Source organism: Nematolebias whitei, chromosome 1 (assembly GCF_014905685.2).
Source record: "Nematolebias whitei isolate Nwh7 chromosome 1, NemWhi1, whole genome shotgun sequence".
NCBI classification, from domain to species: Eukaryota; Metazoa; Chordata; class Actinopteri; order Cyprinodontiformes; family Rivulidae; genus Nematolebias; species Nematolebias whitei.
Window position 1 is genome coordinate 84896634 of NC_056498.1, and position 23075 is coordinate 84919708.

At 41.0% G+C, this 23075-nt stretch overlaps 1 pseudogene; it reads right to left on the bottom strand.

Annotated features, from left to right (window-relative positions):
- Positions 1-1246: 1246 nt before the first annotated feature.
- LOC119407542 overlaps positions 1247-23075 on the bottom strand; it is a 69729-nt pseudogene continuing 47900 nt past the window's right edge.

The window sequence follows — 23075 nt, forward strand, 5'->3', positions numbered from 1 at the left end:
GTTCTTAGTCTAAAATTCTGACATGAAAGTTGACAAGGGACTCACTTTCCTTCAAGGAATGATAGGCCTTTAATTACTGAATGTTTTTATGGGACTTTAAAAACCATAAATTGAAAGCATCAATGTTCGCCTGCAGCAACATGACTTTCACCTCTGGAATGGTCCACCTTTAACTCAGTCCTCTGTACTAAAAGCTGACTTGTCCTCATGCAAATAAAGCCTGCTGGTGGAGGCAGGTGGGCTGCTGTCTTGAGACCAGGAATAACGTGTGGAATGCCAGTTGTCTAAATATACAGACTCAGCTTCCCATCGTCCCTGGCTGTCTCTGTCTCCCTGCTTCTCCTGTTGGCCTCGTAAACACACAACTGCAGCGGGTGCAAATGTGTCGGCTGTCAAGCTTCCGTTTGGTGAGCAGCACCCAGAGGTTTGAGTAACTATTTCAGAAAATATGTCTGTCTACTTTAGAAGTTGAATGAAAGAATAGACGTTGGAGGCTAAAGCAGTCATGAAGCTTTTCTTTGTGTTTTCCACCAGTGGTGAGAATGAGACACCGCTGGACACTGTTCAGGTCTTTTGTAGTTTCAAGTCAGGTTTGTGAAAAGGTTGTGGACAAATTTAGAACCAGTTTAAGCCTAACCTCAACACTTGTCATCTGCACGTTTGCGTTAATTCTTGTTAAATATAAACCTACACTTTATCTGAACCTCGACGTTGTTTTAGTGACCAGCTCAAACTGTGCAAGCTCCCGGCTGAAGAAGCCTGACTTGACCTGCTACTGTAGTCCTTTTCCTTGAAATGTTATCTAAAACTTCAAAACATTTAACTTTAAAGTTCTTCATGTGAATTAAAGTCCAGATATAATCATGATACAACATTTTATAAAAATAAAAAAAATTCTAGTTCCACTAAAACGGCTGCAAATGTTTTCAAATCAAAGCTACAGATAAATCCTGAAGTAAAACAGTGAAGAAACGAGCGGTGCCAGAACAAAGAGCAGCGCCTCCAGAAACAATATCTAGGAGTCAAGAAAGAAAATCTTCCTCTGCTGTCCACCGGAGGAGCAGTTAAACAGGATCTATGATGTAACAAACCTGAGTTCAGTAGAAAGACTTGGATAAAACTAAATCCCTGAATGAGTCCAGGCCTGTCGGACACACGTGGACAGCAGGCTACATGATGCAATCATCTACACAGAAAGAAAACACGAGTTAAGCTGAAGAACACAAGTGTCACATCAAAACAACGTTTATTCATCATCATCATCCTCGTTGTCATCGTCCTCATCACCATCATCATCATCAACATGTTCCACCTTCTTGACAGAAGTCCTGTCAGGTCCACTCTTTTTGTCGGTGTCGATCTTCCCGGAGCCTCCGTTGACTCTGAAGGCAGCAACGTCCTCCTCATACTTCTCTTTCAGTTTGGCAGCCATAGTCTTGTCTTGTCTTTGGCGCTCTGCGTGGACCACAACTCACCGAGCTTCTTGGCCACGTCTCCGATGGAGATGCCAGGGTTCCCCTCCTTGATCCGAGGATGGTGGCCGGAACAGAAGACAAAGAAAGTAGACGGAGGCATTTGGGGGGCATTCGGGTCCTCATTCTTCTTCCCCTTCTTGGCACCTTTGGGAGGACTGTAGGACTTCATCTCCCAGTCACAACAGACGTTATCATTCTTGGCCATCTCGTCAAACTTCACCTTCTCCTTGGCTGACATGGTCTTCCATCTCTCGGAGCACTTCTTGGAGAACTCTGTGAAGTTCATCCTTACTGGGTGTTTCTTCTTGTGCTCTGCTCAGCAGGTCGCCATGAAGAAGGCGTAGGCTGAGGTCTTCCCTCAGGGCTTGGTCTGGTCCTTCGTCGTGGCTGCAAATAAGCTGTCTTCAGCGGGACAAGTTGTGGGCGCATGAACACGGAAGACCATGCAACTGTTTTATCCCCCGCCGTGAGGCAGGTGACAATCTTGACTAAAATGGGTTCTGCAGCTCCTCCCTCCTGTTCACTCTTAAAAACACTTCAGCCCCTAACGTTTCATACTGGTTTAAACATCAGTCTGTGAACCATTATGTTGCAACAAGTTCCACATTACATGGTTATTAGAATTTCATATTTAGTTGCAAGCACAAATACTGTTGGCAGTGGCAGCAGCTGGCTGTGGCACTTCTGGTTTCAGCCTGGGACACTTTAAATAAAATGTCATAATATTAATAATATAACAATATTTAGACTGCAATAACCTTGTGATGAAAAACTGCCAACAGTGTAAGTTTTTAAGAGGCATTTGCACGAAACACTGAGAATGTTAAGACTGGAGTTGTTTTGAGACGACTGTAACCCAGTTAGCTGTTGGTTCCGCTCAAACCAGCTGTTAGATTGTTGGTCCAGTCTTAACATCTCTGTCTCTGCAGGCTAAGGTTGTTCAAAGAGGTATGAAACGGGTACATCAATTGTTTACTACCCTTTTGCAATTTCAGACTTCAAAGACCAGAAGTTTCCCATTTAGGCATAATCAACTTTAAGGCAACAAAAATATTTGATAAAAGCTTTTGTAGGAAAATGTTGAAGGTGAACACACTTCCTTGATAAACTGAATCCATTGTTTACAGGAGCCTGAGTCGTCAAGGTCAGAGCAAGGAACTGCTCAGATATGGCATAAAAATAAACAAGAAATGGTCAAAATGGAAATCATTCACTTGTAATCCTCACTTCTTGACAATACTTTTCATGGGAAAAGTAGGTAGAAACACAGACTAAAAAGTAAGCCTCAAACTTACAACCATTATACAAAAACTAATATTTCTGTGGAAAATCCTCACCTGTGTCAGAAGTGTCATGTAAGTATTTGGGTCTACAGTGTTTAATGACGGAGATATGATGAGTTAAGGAAGACCCTTCACTCCCAGTTTTGAAGAGTTCTTATACACGGAAGTCAATGAAAGTTTGAATGTGTGCACTCTGCATTGTTGCAGGATTTTAAGAACATTGTGGCATCCTGTAGCAATGAAATGGATGAAAGAAATAAAAAAACATGTATGTTTTGATGTCTAAACTGTATAAGAAATGTAAAGTTTGTGGGAACAAGAGGAGCTCGTTCGCTAAACTTGTAGAAAGTTTAGACGACTGTTGTGCGAAAACATTAAAATAGCAGTTAAAGCACATGAAGTGAAACTTTGCATGACCCATTAAAACTTTCAGTTGTGTTTCTATGATGTATGTTTGAGGTACAGAGCTCCAAAAAAGGCTGACATTTCTAACTTGTTTTTGCCCCAACCTCATTGTTATCTTTGTGAATATTTTTCACAGCTGTGTGTTTTGATATATTCTTTATGTGATTCTGTTTAAAGCTTTGGGAGGAGTTGGAAATCAAATATTGTGACAGAAAGGGAGAAATAAAGGGCAGGCAGTAATTCTTGTACATTAGCACCCTTATTAAACAAATGCAAGGCTTTTGTGGACCATTCAAATAATTGGAAAACATATTAGGCAACACCCTGTTTTGTTAAACTGAGGGAGACTTGATCTTTTCTGCGTCCTTGGTGCACGTATCAGTCTTACTGGCCTGACAACAATGTTAATCCTATAGTCAAAACTTTTCTTATAAATCAGACAGCCTGCTTCATTAAGTAGCCTGATGGATTGTCCAGGTGGTGTAGGGTGAGTTTGACATCTTTGTCTTTGCTTTACAAGACTTAATCCACCCTCATGTCAAAGTTTTCATTAAAAGATTTGGTGACAAGGAACAGAGAAGCTTATTTGTATTGTCAGCAGAGCCTGTCCAATCTCCTTCACAGCCAAGCATGAATCACTCAAACTTACAGCCAAAACCATTCATACTTGCAGGTTTTAGGGGATATAAAATACGACTCAGTGTAAATTCACTTTCACATTTCAAGAATTCTCAGCTGCAGTTGTACAAACAGCAGAAGGCATTTACGACGGAGCGTGTATTTAAGAAAGGACAAAACTGAGCGAGCACTTCTCTCTGTTAGAGCCAGCGAAAATGCCTCCACCTCCTAATTTAGTCTGGAAAAGTCGTTGCTGGTAAATCATTCTTTTCAGAATTTGTTGCAAATTACTCCACCCACCCCCAAAACATAAAAGTCTTCAATTTCTCAATAAAAATGGGAATATTCATCATTCTTTCAGGGAAGCCAGCTCAGAAAAGGTGGCTGCAGTGAAAACAAAAAGTAATGGAAGAAACAACAAAGTCCATGCTCAATAAACCAGATATACAATACAACATTTTTCAGTCAGGTCATCTGGACAGTTTCTGGGGTATTTTTGTGCTGAAACGTTTCGCCTTCGATCCGGAAGGCTTCATCAGTCAAGGAAACACACAACAAAATTGATTCTTCCTCCAACAGCTTACTCCAAAGTGGAACAAACCAGTTCTGCTTGTGATAAGTGGAAGTGGAATGGAAGAAATTTGTTACATTTAACATGTTTTCAACCAGACCCAACCAACTTCACCCTCCAAACAACCATCAGGGAAGCTTTCTCAGTTCCAGTGGTGGCTCCTGAACAAAAACCTTATTGGGGCATACAAACTCCACCCAGAAAGGCCGGGATCTGAATCGGTGACCTGCTCGCTGAGAGGTAGCAGCTCTACGATCTGAGCCACCGTGCCGCTCAGGCAGAAAATCTAATGCCCCAAATGAGACTCTGCTGGAGTTGGCTGTTCGGATCCAAATGTTCCAGTCCACTTGATGAACGTGGGTCGCTGAACAGTAGCTCCTCAAAACAGTAAACAAGTGAAAAACTGAGACTAAAATAATTTAAATTTCTTATAAAAATGATCTAAATAGTTGAAAAATACACAAAAATAAACAACACACAGCAAGTTGAGTAAATAAGTAATTTACCATTTTTATTAGGAGGAACTACTTTGTGGGGCGAGTTAATATTTTAGATGGGGCTTCGCAATGGATCATCCACCACTGCTCAGTTCTAAACTAGTGAAAGTGGAATTCCTACCTTTAAGCAGCATATGTTTCATTTATGCAGTTAAATTCACATGAGGATACTCACTCCCCTCCCAGTGAGGAGTCGTTCAGGTCTCTGTTTGCCTGGATCACTAGAGAGATGTTTTAGTAACATGCATGAGGGTGGGAATTAGGCCCTGGTTACACAACACCAGTTTTGAGTGAATCCTTCATTTCACTGCTGCGGTTCAGCCCTTCGTGTACACAACCGTAGTCCTGGTTTTCCATGAAACTGAAGCCTTTTGAATCCAGGTTTCTCAGATTGGAAGTTTTTGGGAGACCTCAACAGAGGTGTGAAATCCTTTGTGCGTACTATGGACTGCAGCAATCAATAGTCTTTCTGCACTTGCTCGTGAGTAGATGAACTATAGTAACAATAACATATACAGTAGATGAGTTTTGAACCAGTTTGACATGACTGTCGACGAGGGAGAACGCGGGCACCTGAGGAGAGGGCATGCCCCAGAGGCCATCTTAGTACCAACATAACTGTTTTTTCCACTTTCGAGAAGACTGTTCGTGGAGTATCAGTTTTGTTTGGTGTTTCCTCAGACTGATGAAGCCTTCTGGATGGAGGGAAACACGTCTCAGCATAATAAATAAAAAAAGAAGCCGTCCAGATGACCTGACTGAACATTGTTGGATTTTTATACCTGGATTATTGAGCATATATTTGGTATAGCTGAGTTAATTTGTGCTATTCACCTTTCATAATGTGTAGGAACAATCCAACCACATCCTTGGTCCAAACCAACGTTCTTTTACACATCAAGGACAATGTTCCATGTACAACATTATGTTTACATGCTCAAGATCTGCATGCACATCTTGTTGAAAGCCTGGCTTCAATGTTGTCAGATATACAATAATGACGTTTTAGTTTTTAAAAGACAGGTTTATGGTCAAGCTCTCTTGCTTTTCTGTGCACATGTTTGCAAATCATGACACACAACTAATTAATAACTTCTGCACTCACAGAAAGCACACCTCACTCAACACATGTTGGGTCAAATACAAAACAAAAAAATTAAGTACAGTACTACAGTATATTATCTTATTCAATGTTTTATAGCCCTGCTTGGCATAAAAACTAGAGTGGATTCAATGAGCACAGAATATCCATGTCTTTTTTTCACCACAATCTTCTTCTTCTTTTTCCAGCTTTTGCCTCTTCAGGGTCTCCACAGTGAGTCATCCTCTTCCATCTCACTCTGTCCAATGAATCCTCTGTCCTCACTCCAACTACCTCCATGTCCTCTCTAACTGCATCCATATATCTCCTCTTTGTCTTTTTCCTGGCAGCTGCTTTTCTAACATCCTTCTACCAGTATACCCACTGTCCCTCCTCTGGACATGTCCAAACCACTGTCCTTCCTCTGGGCATGTCCAAACCATCTCAGTCTGGCCTCCCTAACTTTATCTCTCAGTTGTTCAACCTGTGCTGTACATTTGATGATCTCAATCCTGATCTTATCCATCCTTGTCACTCCTAAGGAGAACATCAGCATCTTCATTTCTGCCACTTACAGTTCTTTTTTCTGTCTTTTTGTCCATGTCTCTGTCTCCAGATGATACAACATAGCTGGTCTCACCACTGTCTTCTAAACTTTTCCTTTTACCTTTGCTGACACCTTTTTGTCACAAATCACTCCTGAAACTTTTCTCCATCCACTCCATCCTGCCTGGGCTCTCTTTTACACCTCTTTACCACACTCCCCATTTTCCTGAGATCATGTTTGTGTAAGTAGGGCCTTAGAGTGAAACAGCCTGACTCATCAGGGCTAATGCTCCATTGTAAAATTTAGAAAGCTAAAATCTGAGAACCTCTTCTCTGTTTAAAGTTGTTTTTACTTGTTTGAGGATCAAACTTTGTCACAATATGAGAAAATGGTTTTTTTTTGTATATATATATATATATATATATATATATATATATATTGTGTATACATGTGCATGTATGTATGTACTGTATGTGGGTGCGTGTAATTCTAGCGGCTAAAATGTTTGGAAACACCAGAGGTAAAATGTCTTATTGACATTGGAGGGCGTCCTACATCAAGACACATTTCCTACTTGTTAGTTGTTTTGACGACAGACTTTCATTAGACCATCCCAGTGAGAACCATTTTTGCATCAGAAGCCCTTTTGATACATGAGAGCTCCAGAGCCTCAACTTTGGAGCCAATTTGCTTTTGGTTTAAGGGTTAAAAAAGCACATGCTGATTAAATACTCGTGCAAAATTGTAAAAAAAAAAAAAAAAAAAACTATGTATATATGAATGCTCTTCAGGGCAACCAATGGATAAAATCAGTTTGAGGCTGAATTACTTGTCTTGCATCAGTCTGTATCCAATTTCAAAAAAATTCCAGAGCTGTTTCATCTTGTGTCATTGTCAGTCCAGGAAAATTGGGAGCAATTAATTAGTTTGGCTCGCTCTAAATACCAAATAATGTTGTGGGGAAACTTGACTATTTTCCAGCATGACTTAGACCAGTAAGAAAGAAAGAAACTTTGAAAGAAAGAAAACAACTCCTAAGCCAAAATTAAATAATTACACAGTGGCTCTTAGAGCAGATCACCACAAAGACGACAGTGTTTCTTTGCCAGAAAACTTCTTTTAACTCGACTCAACAGTTATTCTCTGAAATTGCTCTCAGCAAGAAGAAAACCTTTCACTTCTTCCACTTGCACTAAGGACAGAAGACACTTTCAAATACATATATATGGTTGTGATCAGTGATAATAAGTACCTTTCTTTAGATCGTTCAGCTGCATTGGGCAGTAGAACAAGATAAAACGTATAAATTCAATAAGCAGATTGGGGTATGTTCTAGTTGTGAAAAGTAAATCCACTGGGAATTCTAAAAAAGTTAAATCTGGTCCTCTGGACATTCAAAAAAACAAAACAAAGCAAAAAAATATAGAAATGTTTCGTCTCTCATCCGAGAGACTACCTCAGTCTGAGGTGCTGTATTCAGCTCAATCTCTTAAATAGCACCTTCTCAGAGTGGATCAACCAGTTTTGCTGCTGACAACCAAAACCAGCTGATCACATGCTCAAGAAGGACCATCAGCCTAACAATGGGTCATTAGCACACTGATGGCTGTTTACTATTCACAGAGGGCTGAGTGATACTAGCAATCACAGCATTGTAAGAAATGATGATGAAGAAATGCTGTTATTGCTAGTATCACTCAACCCTCTGTGAGTAGTAAACAGCCATCAGTGTGCTAATGATCCATTGTTAGGCTGATGGTCCTTCTTGAGCATGTGATCAGCTGGTTTTGGTTGTCAGCAGCAAAACTGGTTGATCCACTCTGAGAAGGTGCTATTTAAGAGACTGAGCTGAAAACAGCACCTCAGACTGAGGAAGTCTCTCGGATGAGAGACGAAACGTTTCTACATTTTTTTGTTGTTTTGCTTTGTTTTGATTTTTTGAATGTGCAGAGGACCAGATTTAACTTTTTTAAAATTTTCTACCTGGATTATTGAGCATGCATCAGGATCCACTGGGAATTGTAGAGAAGTTATACACACTGCCAGTGATCTTGGTATATGCTCCCAACTGGGACGACTCCAATTTTTTTTGTAACCTCTTCTCAAATATACAGAATATGTCAACGTGTAACCTTATAATTGGCGGAGATACAAATTGTGTGCTTTCATCTCTTGACCCTAGTTTGATGGGGACAACTACTCTGACTATGTCCGCTCAGCTAATCAATTCATTTCTTGAATTGTATGTCATGGCTGATGTATGGCATTTCCGTAAACCTAGTTCAAGATCATACTCAGTTTTTTCACCCAGTCCATAAAACATATTCTCGAATTGATGATATATATTTTTTGATAAACGAACCCTATATAAGGGTGAGAGTAGATGAAAATTTCTTTTAAACAATTCAGATGGGAAGCCATCTGGTTCAGGGGATTTCCCATTCTGCATACTGTTGATTGCAAAGTTTATCTCAGCTACAGGGAACTCCCTCTCCAAGTCCCCAACAAGATCAGAATTCACTGAAGGAAGTTCAAGATCTCCAAAAAGGGTCTCCATGTCCGATATGTTAGCTAATAACTTGGTTGTATACAATGAATGGTAAAATTTACTAAAACATGTATTAATTTCAGCATTGTTGTGGCATGCAGCTCCCTGTTCATTGTTTATTGCTGTAATAGTTTGGTTGGCTGAATGTTGCCACAACTGATGTGCGAGCAAGCGCTCGGACTTTTCACAGTGTTCATCGTTACCCTGTCCCTTATTAAGGTCTGTGTTTGAGGAGTCACTTGCTACACAGCCATTTCCACCATTCATGCATCAAGCTGTAATCTCGTTGATACCTAAGAAAGACAAAGACCCTCTAAATTGTGTCTCATATAGACCTATCTCACTTTTAAATACTGATGTTAAAATCCTTGCAAAGGTCCTGGCAAAACAACTTGAGTGGGTGGTCCCAACAATCATCTCGCCTGATCAGATGGGGTTTGTCAAAAAAGTCAGGCTTTCTTCAGTGTTAGGCAGCTGCTTGATATGCTATACACTCCTAGCCCACCTGAACACACCTGTGATGAAGTCATTATTTCATTAGATGCAGAAAAAGCATTTGATCGGGTGAAGTGGGACTACCTTTAAAGTTATTTAAATTTGTAAATTTGAGACTTTAAAGTTATTTAAATTTGGTCCCAACTTCATATCATGGGTAAGGGTGATATATACCTCTCCAATGGTGGTGGTCTACACTAACTGTAACATGTTTCAAACTGTAGCGGGGTACAAGACAGGGGTGTCTGCTTCCACCACTTCTGTTTGTGCTAGCGATAGAACTACTGGCTGTAACTTTGCGGTAGAAGTTCATCAATGGGATAAGTCGACTGGGTACAGAACGCAAAGTCTCTTCATATGCAGATGACATGCTTTTGTATATATCAGACCCCCTTACCAGTATCCCTGAATTACTTATGTTGCTTAAAGAAATTGGGAAAATATATGGATATAAGGTCAACCATCAAAAGAGCGAGCTGATGCCTGTAACCTCCATAGAAAAGACAATCTCAGACACTGTACTCTTTAAAATTAGTTTTTAAAAATGTAAGTACCTTGGGATCTGGGATTGGATAACTCGAGACCATAGGCACCTCTATAGAACCAATTATCTACTGCTCATGGTAAGTCTTAAACAGGACATTGCTAGATGGCAATCCCTGCCTCCCACTCTAGGGGGCAGAATAAATTCTGTAAAATGAATATCCTACCTAAATTTCTATACCTGTTTCAGAATCCGCCAATCTTTCTTACTAAATCCTTCTTTACCAATCTGAATAGCCAGCTATTAGTGTTTATTTGGAATAAAAAACATTTATGGATTGCCATGAGGGTCCTCCATATATCCCTTAGACTTAGAGGCATTCTGGTTGGATAAAGACACTCTTCTCCTAGTTGGATGGCTTTGGAAAGGGCCTCAATTAGATTTAGCCCTCTTTCTGCATTACTCTGCTCTCATCTGCCCTTTAGACAGTCAATATCAACTTACACTTCTAACCCAATTCTGATATGGGCAGTAAAGATTTGGAATCAGTTCAGGGGGCATTTAACTCTACAGAGTTACTGTTTTTGGCACCTGTGTCAAATAATCATATGTTTACCCCCTCAGTAGCTGATACAGTTTTTTACACCTGAGTCTTAAGGGGAGTGCATTCACTGTGTGATCTCTATGTTGATGGTAGATTTGCCTCTTTTGAACAGCTGGTACAGAAGTTCAATACTCACAAGTCACAGTTTTTTAGATATCTGCAGCTGAGACATTTTGTGAGATCCAACTGACTGTTTTCCTTTGTACCCATCTAAACATTTTATGGCTAAGATTTTGGAGTGCAGGTCTGATACCAAGGGGACACTCGGCTAAATTTATGCACTGCTCAGTTCATACCATGAGTCCAGTTTGGACTCCCTTATACTGAAATGGGAAGCGGACTTGGAGGAACCCACATCAAACTCAATCTGGAGAAGGATCATTAAGAATATTTACTCATCTTCAAGCTGCCTGAGACATGATGTAATTCAATTCAAGGCAGTGCACAGACTGCACTGGTCCAAAGACAAGCTGTCCAAGACTGAGGCCGATCTGGACCCAGCATGCAATCGTTGCAAACAAACTCCAGCTACACACTTGCATACATTCTGAACCTGTCCCAAACTGCAGACTTTTCGGCAATCTATATTTGACAAATTCTCTGGAATATGTGGTAAAACTGTACAACCATCATCGCTCATATCACTGTTCGGGGTGGTCTTGGTGGATACGCGTCCTTCAGCAAATGCAAGAAGGATGTGATTGCTTTTGGCTCTTTTCTGGCCAGGAGGCTAATTTTGTGCAAATGGAAGGACCCACACCCCCAGCAATGGGTAAGGGAGGTCATGTACCATATCCATCTAGAAAAAATATCAGATACATCCTGAAGGGTTATGTAGGACGATTCTGGGACACCTGGCAGCCCTTTGTGTCATTGGTTGAGAACTGGTCAATGCCTGTGTAGTTTATTTGTGTATGTATGACTGGTCCGGTGTGGGAGGGGAGTTTGTTCTGTGTTCTTTTGTTTTGTTCTGTTTTCTTTGTGTAAACAAGGGGAAAAAAATCAATTAAGACTTTGTTTAAAAAAAAAAAATCAAAATTCTAAATTCCAATTTTTTTTAGTTATCAATCCTAATCCTAATAATTTTAATCCTTTTAACTAATTGTAATGAAATATTATATTTAAACATTTTGAACTTTAAAATTGAAGTTCCTAAGTCTTGTTCTAAAATCCTATTTCTAATCATTTTAAACGTGCCCAATAAAATTCTGTTATTAGGTATTAATTTAAGTCAAGTCAAGTCAAGTCAACTTTATTTATAGAGCACATTTAAAACAGAACCTGTTATCAAAGTGCTTAACAACAACAACAATCAATGAGTAGATTAAAGAGAAAAAATATATATATACAATACACTAATAATAATAACTGAAGAATTAATAAAAAGCATTTAAAACATAGGGTCACAGATAAAAAAAAAAACACTAGATCAATTCACACTGTGTGAAATGCCTGAGAGAACAGATGTGCTTTAAGAAGGGATTTGAAGTGAGGAAGGGAGGTGGCCTGCCTGATGTTGGGGGGCAGGTTGTTCCAGAGTTTGGGGCCCATGACTGAAAAAGCCCGATCTCCTCTGAGCTTCAGTCTTGTTTTTGGAACAGCCAAAAGCAGCTGATCGGATGATCTCAGGGCCCAAGAGGGAACGTAAGGTTCCAGAAGCTCAGAGAGGTAAAGGGGTGCGAGGCCATTTAGGCACTTGAAGGTCGACAGAAGAATTTTAAAGACTATCCTCGTACGAACAGGGAGCCAGTGAAGGGAGGACAGAACTGGAGTAATATGTTCAGACCTACGAGTTCCGGTTAAAAGCCGAGCAGCAGCATTCTGGACGAGCTGAAGACGTGAGATGGAGGCCTGGCTGATCCCAGCATACAGTGCATTGCAATAGTCCAATCGGGTTGTGACAAAGGCGTGGACTAGTTTCTCAAGGTCGGGTCTGGACAATACTGGCTTGAGCTTAGCTACCTGTCTGAGTTGGAAGAAGCTTTTCTGCAGAACAGAGTTGATTTGTTTGTCAAACTTGAAGTCAGAGTCTAAAACCATTCTGAGATTTTTACCAGACTGCTTCAGATATGGCTGAAGAGAGTCCAGGTTGACAAGATCAGTGGTGGCAGTTGAGCTAGGGCTAAAAACAATGACTTCAGTCTTGTCATTGTTAAAACTTAAGAAATTTGAAACCATCCAGGCCTTAATGTCGTCCAGACATTTTAACAGAGGGTGAATGGAGCAAACACTTGCTGGTTTCACAGGCAGGTAGATCTGGCAGTCATCAGCATAGCAATGGACTGAAAGACCATGTTTCCTCAGGTTGGACCCCAGTGGGAGCAAATAAAGTGAGAAAAGAAGGGGTCCAAGAATCGAACCATGTTGGACCCCACAAGAAAGAGGTAATGAGGCGGATATATTATTACCAACCTTGACACAGAAACTCCTGCCACTCAGGTATGAGCGGAACCATTCTAATGCAGCACCTGTGATCCCAACCCACTGTTCCAGTCGTGATATAAGGATACTGTGGTCAACAGTATCAAAAGCAGCAGTAAGGTCCACGAGCACAAGTACCACAAATTGACCAGAATCGTTTGATATCATAATGTAGTTACAAACTCTTACTAATGCTGTTTCAGTGCTGTGGAGTTGCTTAAAACCAGATTGAAAAATTTTGAAGATTCTGTTCTCATTCAAAAACTTGTTTAATTGAATGAAAACTATTTTCTCCAGGATTTTGGACAGGAAGGGAAGTTTTGAGATTGGTCTGAAATTTGAGCAAGTCGACGGGTCAAGTCCAGGTTTCTTAATTAACGGATGAACTACTGTATGTTTGAAAACATTGGGAACCACACTTGTCACAATACTACTATTTATAAGAGTAAGAACAGAGGGTCCAATCGTGGGTAGAACTTGTTTGAATTTAAATATAAATTATATAAATATTCTTGATTAAACTTATGTTTTGCATCAATTTAAATGATTGTTGTGTGCACAAATCAAAGTTCAATTATATACAATTATATACAATTATATACAATTGAAGCTCTCGACCTTGACCTCTCTAAGTGGCTTTAAGAATCTGTTGGACTCCTGGCAGGGACCAATGCAGACATGTTCCTGTTTTTAGTTTTCTACATTTGCCTTAGAATATAGCTGTTTTTTTTTGTTACCTTTTTCTTTTAGCCATCCTATTTGTTATAAATAAAAATAAAACTGTAGTATGACTTTTTATAACTGTTTATTGTTGTCCATTGTTGTCATCATTCTTTGTTGAAATCAGGTCTCTCTTGTAAATGAGTCCTCAAGGCTCAATGGGATTTACCTGTCTAAATAAAGGTTGAAAGAATGAATATTATGAGCAATCCCAGTTTCTACCAGTTGGAGGCCATACAGTCAACTGTTGATTGACCTTTTGATAACAAGGATGTACAGATCCATTATTGCATCGAGATAATTCAGTTGAGCATGCATCAGGATATAATTCAGTTTAGTTAAAAAATTAAAACTAAATCTGTTTCTACATGCAAAGACAGGATACACAAAAAAAGACATACTAGAAATGCATGACAGCAACAAACAAATTCCAAATCAACTCTTTATATGTCTACGCACTAAACATTGGCTTTTAACAAGGTGCAAACTAGATTACGGTCCCACAGATTAGAAATGGGGGCAAACCTCAGGTTTACGTGTTAGAAAATGCGTTCAACGTTTAGCACTGTTTATGATCTCTGTAATATAACATCCTAAACAGTTTGATTTGTCAGGAGGAACACAATGAACTTGAATGTAATAATCCTGATTTGTTTCCTTGTTTCGTACCAGCTCGTTTGGGGAAATGTTTGGTCTTCAGCTGACAGGGCATTCACTCACTTATTGCTACCTTCACTGATTTACTGTTAGGTGGAAATCTTGTAAATTCTCTTCCAGTTTTTAAGCGCTTAACAGCAAAGAAATGCAACTTAAAGGAGAAGAACAATATTGCAGCTGCGTCAGCTGATGTTTTACAGATATTCAACTGTTTGTTCATTTGACATTTTATATGTTATGCACTGTTGTCGGATAGTTAGAGAAGCTAAGCACCCAAAGTAGGCTGCAATTAAAAAAATGTGCATACAACATACAGCAACATGGCTTGCAGAAATAGTATTTTGAGACACTATGTTAGTCTCCGACAGTTGCAGCTCAGTGACATATGTACTACCCTTATGTTGCTTTCTAATTAAAAGAACCATAAACACAACACATGTATTGTCCCATTCATCATATTTTACATATTTCAGTGTCTCCATGTAATACCAACATGAGTTTAACAAGTTAAACCTAAGGTCTGCCATTATGGAAATGGGTAAAGATCAATGCTTTGGGTTGGAAGGAAACATTTTTCCAACTTATTTTACCAAAATGCTAAAAATGCACAGTCAGATTTTTCTTTTATCACTAGAAGCTTGTTGCTTCAGCTTTGTTTCAGTGATACATGTAGGTTGTATTCAGTTTTTTTAAACTTTTTTTAAAACTTTTTTAGTCAGCCTGGATTTATAAGAGCACAGAAGATCTGTGGTAGGAGAAGAAATAATTTAACATTTCTGAAAGAGTAAATGATAAATGGACTGTAATTATAAAGCCTTTCTATCAAGATCCTCAAAGCTCTTCACAACACAATCTGTGCCCTCATCTACCCATTCATACAGCACTCTACTAGATCTCTACAAAGACTAATCAGAGCTTTATCACATTCATACACCGATGGGACACACATCAGAGGCAATGAGGGGTTCACTGTCTTGCCCAGGGACATGTGACTGTTGGTGGAATCGAACCCCCAACTCTCCCATTGGAGGACGACTGCTCGAACCACTCAGCCACAGCTGAAGGTGTAGTTCTAAGTGTGATGTTTTTTTTTTTTTTTTAAAGAAAAGAAATCATCATCTCTGTTGAGTAATTATCTGAACAAAGAGTAAAGTAAAGAAAACATATGGAAAGAGTTACCTGTGTAAAAAAAAAAAACCTCAGGAAAACCCACACAGCAGAAAAAAGGAAAATCTGTGAAGGATTTCACAAACGAAATCTTCAGAAAGAGGAAAAAGAAATCCTCATTACTTTAAATACAATATGCATCCACCTCCCACACTGTAACCCCAGAGGGACCCCTTTTGCTTTTGAATAACCTTCAAAAGTCCAAAGGCCTCTGTCATGAAAACCAATCCATCATCCAACTTCCTGTGCTGGCTGTCAACAGCTAAAGGAAGAAGCTGCACAATATGAAGTCAGACACACACACAGGGGTGTGTGGAAACGGATAGAACTCACAATTTATCTGCCTTCAGGTCCTAAAATCATCAGGGTGGATTTAAACGTATCCTAAGGATTTGTGGAGTTATTCTACAGTAAAAGTGGGAGAAGACAGTGAGGGGGTCTGAGTGGGGTTTAAAGTTAAAAGCTTGAAGAGATGAGAGACAAAAAGTATAAGATTTCCTAAATGAGCAAAGACTTTATTCCAGTTCCGTAATGCATTTTGCAGTTATCACAAATTAAAAACTGATGACTTTAGGCAGATATTAAAATATTTTAAAATGCCAAGTATGACATTCACAAACAACAAAATGACAGAACAGCTGTGGTTTAAGAAATGTGTCAAATTAGTCATGTGCACGGAGCCATGAGGCAGCAACAAATGTTTCAGCACTTCAGTCCTATTAAAAACACAAATCACTGGTTTTATTGGGATAGACGTGCTGTTTGTTTATGACTCATTAGGAGAACATAAAGAGTGCATACACTGGTGAGCTTTGAACGTGTCAGCTCAGGCAGAGAGGTTTTAATGTCATTTTAATGTCAAGCATAAATAATGTGGCAAGAACCGTAACACATTTTTTATTCTGCTCTTACCAACAAATGAAAGAATTCAACAAGTAATGAAACTATTCAAACTTAATTAAAACATTAATATTGACAAAACTCAGAAACTGTTCTAGTATTGCCCCGCTCAGGGTGGCTGCATGTTGGAGCAGCTCTGTTACTTTCATTCTGAGTTATTGCTTTTGGAAACTTTAATTCCTCTGTTTTCTGGATCTGAATCACTTTTTTTGGATGATTGTTTCCTCTGGTATCGGATGCTGTGCAACTGGAAAGATTTTTACTGAAAACCTTTTTATTTATGGGCATTTGTTATGATGAGTAACCATGGCAAAAAGGTGTTTTTAACAACCAGGCAGCTGATTAAAATCTCAAAAGCACAAATATCTCAACTACAGCCCCAAATCCCAAATGAGTTGAAAAGGAGGTGCCATGGATGAATTCCCGTCAACCTGGCGGTGGTGCTCAAGTACCTGACCGCCAAGGTCCTGGAGTTGGTGAGAAACTCGGCTCGTGACGCAGGATGACTGGGATCATCCTGCAGCACCTTCAGCTGTCTGTCCGTGGTGACAAGGAGCTTGACAGACTGCTGGGAGGAGTGACTATTGCTCAGGGAGTAGCATTCGGGCAGTCCTGCTGCCCAGGAGGACCAAGAGGCCCGCCGGATCTGACAGCAAGCTGGATCCGGGTGGACAGATCGGTATCTGTGGCCAGATTCTTTGGATTCACTGCAGGAGATCCTTCCTGCCCACAGCTATCAGCATCTAACAACTCTTGAATGAAACCAGGATGATGAGCTATGACAACAATTAATTTCCCTTTGGGATTAATAAAGTATTTTTGAATTGAATTGAATTGTTTAGAAGGCAAAAGCAGTTCCAGTTTTGTAATCCTCAAGTTTTAAAAGATTCTGCATTTTTCACATGTGCCACTGCATAATAGGGTTTTGTCAGAATAGATGAGTAAACCCAGCCTTCCTTAGGGCTCAGACATACTTTGCAATAAAAACATTTTGAACATGTTGCAGAAAATTGAATTTTTCATGACTAAACTGACATTTTGCTGTTTTAGTCGATTTTCAACGATCAGCTTCAGTTAGATACATTTGTCAAAATGTTACTACTAAAAGTTAAACATGGCATGTGATAAAGTCACACAAACTTTGAGCTGTTTAAACTTTATCTTTTGCAAATGAACTTTTCTTACTCTCATGTCACAGTTTTTATCCAGTTCAATCAGCGTGCAGATTGAACTGTGCAGATTTCACACGTTCAAACTCTGACTCCCACATCATCTGAGTGAAGCATTTTGTCTTCAGAGAAGCAAAGAGCCTTTTTAATTATTTGTATCTTCTAATAAAACAGTGCTGACTTACAAAACTGTACATATGTGACAACCACACTCCTGCTTCCTGCAGCTCCAAAAAACATTTAATGACAAAGTTTTCACACACTGGCTGTTTGCTTCAGGCGTACGTTCAATTTAATATATTTCTCTGCCTGTCTTGTTAGGAACTCTGCCAGGATGTGACAGACACATACATGTGGTTACCATGGCGTCACCGCCATTTGTTTTGATCTTTGTTCTTCTTTACACTTCATCTCTGGTTTATATATCCAAATGTCAGCATTTGTCAGCTTGTTTATTACAAAAGGTAATTTTGCAATAGATAACAGTTACTGTTGTCTCTCAGAGAGAAGGTTGCTGGTTCAAATCCTAGTCCGGGACCTTTCTAGTTGGAGTTTGCATGTTCTCTCCATGCTGCGTGAGTTTTCTCCGGGTACTCCAGTTTCCTCCCACAGACCAAAAACATGTTAGACTGATTGGTAACTCTAAATTGTCTCTAGGTGTGAGTGAGAGAGTGGATGGTTGTTTGTCTCGTTTGTCTCTATGTGTCCCTGTGATGAACTGGAGACCTGTCCAGGATTTCCCCCACCCCTCGCACAGTGATAACTGGACATGGGCACCAGTGAACTCCGCAACCCAAACAGGAACAAGCAGGTAAAGATGATGGATGGATGGATGGATGGATGGATGGTACTAAATTACTTTTTATAGAAAGTTGATGTATAACTAGCACACTACTTTTATATAAATTGTTGGAGCATATTTTTCTATGTATTTCAGTCTTTGTGACTGTGCTCTGATGAATGTGTTTGAACTAGTCCAGGTTATTCTTTAACCTTTGCTGATTGCTGCTCCTAATAATAGACTGAGCACGTGGCAGGTTTACTGTGAGCAGTGTGCAGGCGCCATTCTTTTCCTCCAAACTTCACAAAAGCAGCAGAGTGTGGGCTACAAGTCAGGGAAACCCCACCTCTACCTCACCCTGGAGCACATTACTTAGTCCAGACAAATAACATCCCAGCAAAGGTTAAAGCAACAAACTCACCGTGGAGGGTTTTATGCATGGGTTAAGACAACAGTACAGAGCATTGTGCTGCTGGAATAGTTGACCTCCCTCCATTTTTGGATGCTGAACTCGAGCTGTGTTCTTCACAGACGTCACCTGAATTGTGTTTTTGTTTATAGAACCTGATTTATGAATTTTCACTTGACAACAAAACAGCTTAATTAAAACAAACAAGGTCATGATTTCAATCAGTTATAAATGGTTCAACTTCGGTGAGGAAATATTTTGCTCAGTGAGAAACATTGAAATTTAGGCCCTAAAACGTGTTAAATAAACTTTCATTTATATCAAGAAGTTTTGGGTAAGTAGGTTATAGTGGTTCAGGCACAGTCATATAAAATTTTTGATGAAAATTTTAAGTCATATACTGTATAAAATGTAACAAATTTTAGATTCAAGTAGGCAGTTAGGCAACGTTAAAGGATTTAACGTTGATAATCATGGATTTATAATTTATACATGTTTATAGATTTATTTATATTTAAATAAAACAACTCCACAATCAACAAGCAGAAATTATTACCTACCATCCATCTATCCATCCATCTATTTTCTTCTGCTTATCTGGGGTCGAGTCGCGGGGGTAGCAGCTTAAGTAGGGAGGCCCAGACTTCCCTCTCCCCAGCCACTTGGTCCAGCTTCTCCAGGGGAATCCTGAGGCATTCCCAGGCCAGCCGAGAAACATAGTCCCTCCAGCGTATCCTGGGTCTTCCTCTGGGTCTCCTCCCGGTGGGACGTGTCCAGAACACCTCACCAGGGAGGCGTCCAGGAGGCATCCTAACCAGATGCCCGAGCCACCTCAACTGGCTCCTCTCGATGTGGAGAAGCAGCGGCTCTACTCTGACCCTCCCGGATGATCAAGCTTCTCACCCTATCTCTGAGAAGGGAAAGCCCAGACACCCAGCGGAGAAAACTCATTTCAGCCGCTTGTATCCGAGATCTCATTCTTTCGGTCACAACCCAAAGCTCATGACCATAGACGAGGGTAGGAACGTAGAAGAATCGGTAAATTGAGAGCTTCGCCTTTTGACTCAGCTCTCTCTTCACCACTACAGACCTGTACAGCGCCCGCTTCACTGCAGACGCTGCACCTATCCGCCTATTGATCTCATGCTCCATTTTTCCCTAATTCGTGAACAAAACCCCAAGATACTTGAACTCCTCCACTTGGGGCAGGACCTCCTCCCTGACCTGGAGAGGACACTCTACCTTTTTCCAGCCCAAGACCATGGCCTCGGATTTGGAGGAACTGATCTACATCCCGGCTTTGTTGCACTTGGCTGCAAACCGCTCCAGCGAAAGCTGTAGATCACGATCTGATGAAGCCAATAGGACCACATCATCTGCAAAAAGCAGAGACGCCACCCTAAGGCCACCAAAACGGATCTCCTCAACACCTTTGCTGCGCCTAGAAATTCTGTCCATAAAAGTTATGAACAGAATCGGTGACAAAGGGCAACCTTGACGGAGTCCAACTCTCACCGGGAACGAGCCCGACTTACTGCCGGAAATGCGGACCAGGCTCTGACACCGGTCATACAGGGACCTAACAGCCCATATCAAAGGGCCTGGTACCCCATACTCCCAGAGTACCCCCCACAGGGTTCTCCAAGGGACGCGATCGAACTCCTTCTCCAAGTCCCCAAAACACATGCAGACAGGTTGGGCAAACTCCCACGCACCCTCCAGGGCCCTGCTGAGAGTGTAGAGCTGGTCCAGTGTTCCACGACCTGGACGAAAATCGCACGGCTCCTCCTGAATCCGAGGTTCGACTATCCGATGGACCCTCCTCTCCAGAACCCCCTAATAGACCTTACCAGGGAGGCGACAAGGTCCTAGGGAACCGGCATGTCCAGCTGAGACTCATGCTGTGGGGTATGTCATGGATTTGTGGGGAGTCTGGCAATCGATGTGCATTACAGTCCTGTCTCAAGAAGATGTTGGAGATGTTTATATATTTGGACTTATGATAGCAGGGACTCTGCTTTTTGGCATCGGCGGGGCTCTGTTTAATCGACTTTTGAAGAAGACAGCGGGAGCAATTTTGGCCATGGAAAAGCTTCCGAGTCAGTGTGAAGGCTTGGTCCTCACTGTGGGAACTTTAAATCGTTTGGTCTACGAGCTTAACCGTAAGGTGGAAGCGATTGAGAATCGCAGACCACCTGCGGCTTCTGGGACTCGTCAGCGTGGTGGGTTCAATCTTGAAGGAGACTCATAGTGAAATTAAATTCCACAATTAGGCTTTTTCAGAACCAGAACACCCAGATGGACTCAAGGCTGAAGAAAAAAATCTGTCTGCCTGAAGAAAAGCAAATATTAAGCTTATCTAATCTGACTCCCAATGGCCTCGGAGACAGGCTGACTATCAAATTTCTCCTGGGACATGAGTACCCAAGGACAAAAGCTTCATCGATTTCCTCCCCCCCCCCCGAGAACTTTCTGTGCAAGCTTATTAGAGCTGCTGGCTGAAAACAACATCCTCAGAAACTGTGGCTGATCTGAAAAAAACGCTCATGGACAAATCTCAACACCTCGATGTCAAATGCAAATGTAATCATGTTTTAATTGTGCTTGCTGGTAGAGTTTTTTTGATGTCTCAAATCGTGTCCTGATGGACAAGATGTGAAAGATCTTTTTTTGTAATACCACCATCTACCCTCATGTTTCTCCCCCTTTTCCTATCTAAGATTATTATCTGATAAAGATAAAATGGCAGCGCTCTCCTGTAGTTGCAGCTTCGTGCACTCCGCCCATTTTTCGGACGACTGTACGTACATATTTGCATTGTACCTCGGTGCAATTCCAATAAAGTTTATTCTGATTCTGATAAAGAGCATGATCCCTCTGTAGTTGGAACACACTCTACGGTCCCCTTTTTTGAATAGAGGGATCACCACCCTGGTCTGCAAATCCAGGGTAACTTCCCCCCTATGTCCACGCAATATTGCAGAGCCGCGTAAGCCAACACAACCCTACAACATCCAGAGCCTTAAGGAACTCCGGGCGAATCTCATCCACCCCTGGGGCCCTGCCACCGAGGAGCTTTTTAACCACCTCGCTGACCTTAGCACCAGAGATTGGAGGGCCTGACCCAGAGTCCCCAGGCTCCGCTTCCTCAGTGGAAGATGTGCTGGTGGGATTGAGGAGGTCTTCAAAGTACTCTGCCCACCGACCCACGACATCCCGAGTTGAGGTCAGCAGCACACCACCCCCACTATAAACAGTGTTATTACCAGATAATTCTAAATCCAGGTGAAATTCACTGATGTACTGACACTTATAATTACTGTTTGAACAGGAAATTAAGTTTTTTTAATAGGACATTTACTCATCCGGTAGAAGTATGAGAGACCATTTTAGGGAAACAACATCAAACAAACTATTTAAATAGTTCAGAGAGTTGGTTTTTCTTTTTTTTAAAAAAGGTTGTTTTCCACCAAAGGTATCTTTAACATTTCTCAGGTAAACCTGCACATATGCAACTATTGCAAATGTTGGACTTTTTTTTCAGCTGCTCCCTTCTTCAGGGGTCACCACAGCAAACTAAGTCACACAAAGACTTGGTGATTATTTTTAAACTGGATGTCCTTCCTGACTCAACCACAACCCTCAGTGTGGAGCAGAGAGCTGCTATCTAGGGTACCAGGGGTAACAGATGATGGGGGTTAAGGGCCTTGCTCAAGGGCCCAGAGTGGGGCAAATGGAGGTGGAGGCAGGTGTGGGTGCTTCACCTATCCCACCCACATTTTGATGTTGTCTGTACCAGGACTTGAACTGGCGATCTTCCAATCACCACTTCACAAATTTTGAATACATTTAACCCTTTAAAACATCCATTGTCAGCACGGTGGTGCAGTTGGTAGAGCTGCTGCCTCTCAGTGAGCAGGTTGCCTCGGGGGCCTTTCTGGGTGGAGTTTTCCGTGCATGCAAGGGTTTCTCCGGGTACTCCAGTTTCCTCCCACAGACCAAAAACATGCATGTTAGGCTGATTGGTAACTCTAAATTGTCTCTAGGTGAGAGAGTGAACGGTCGTTTGTCTCATTTGTCTCTATGTGTCCCTGTGATGGACTGAAGACCTGTCCATGGTGTCCCCTGCCTGTCACACAGTGGTAGCTGGACATGGACACCAGTGGCACCCACGATCCAAAAAGGAAGAAGCTGGTAAATATAATGGATGGATGGATGGATGGATGGATGGATGGATGGATGG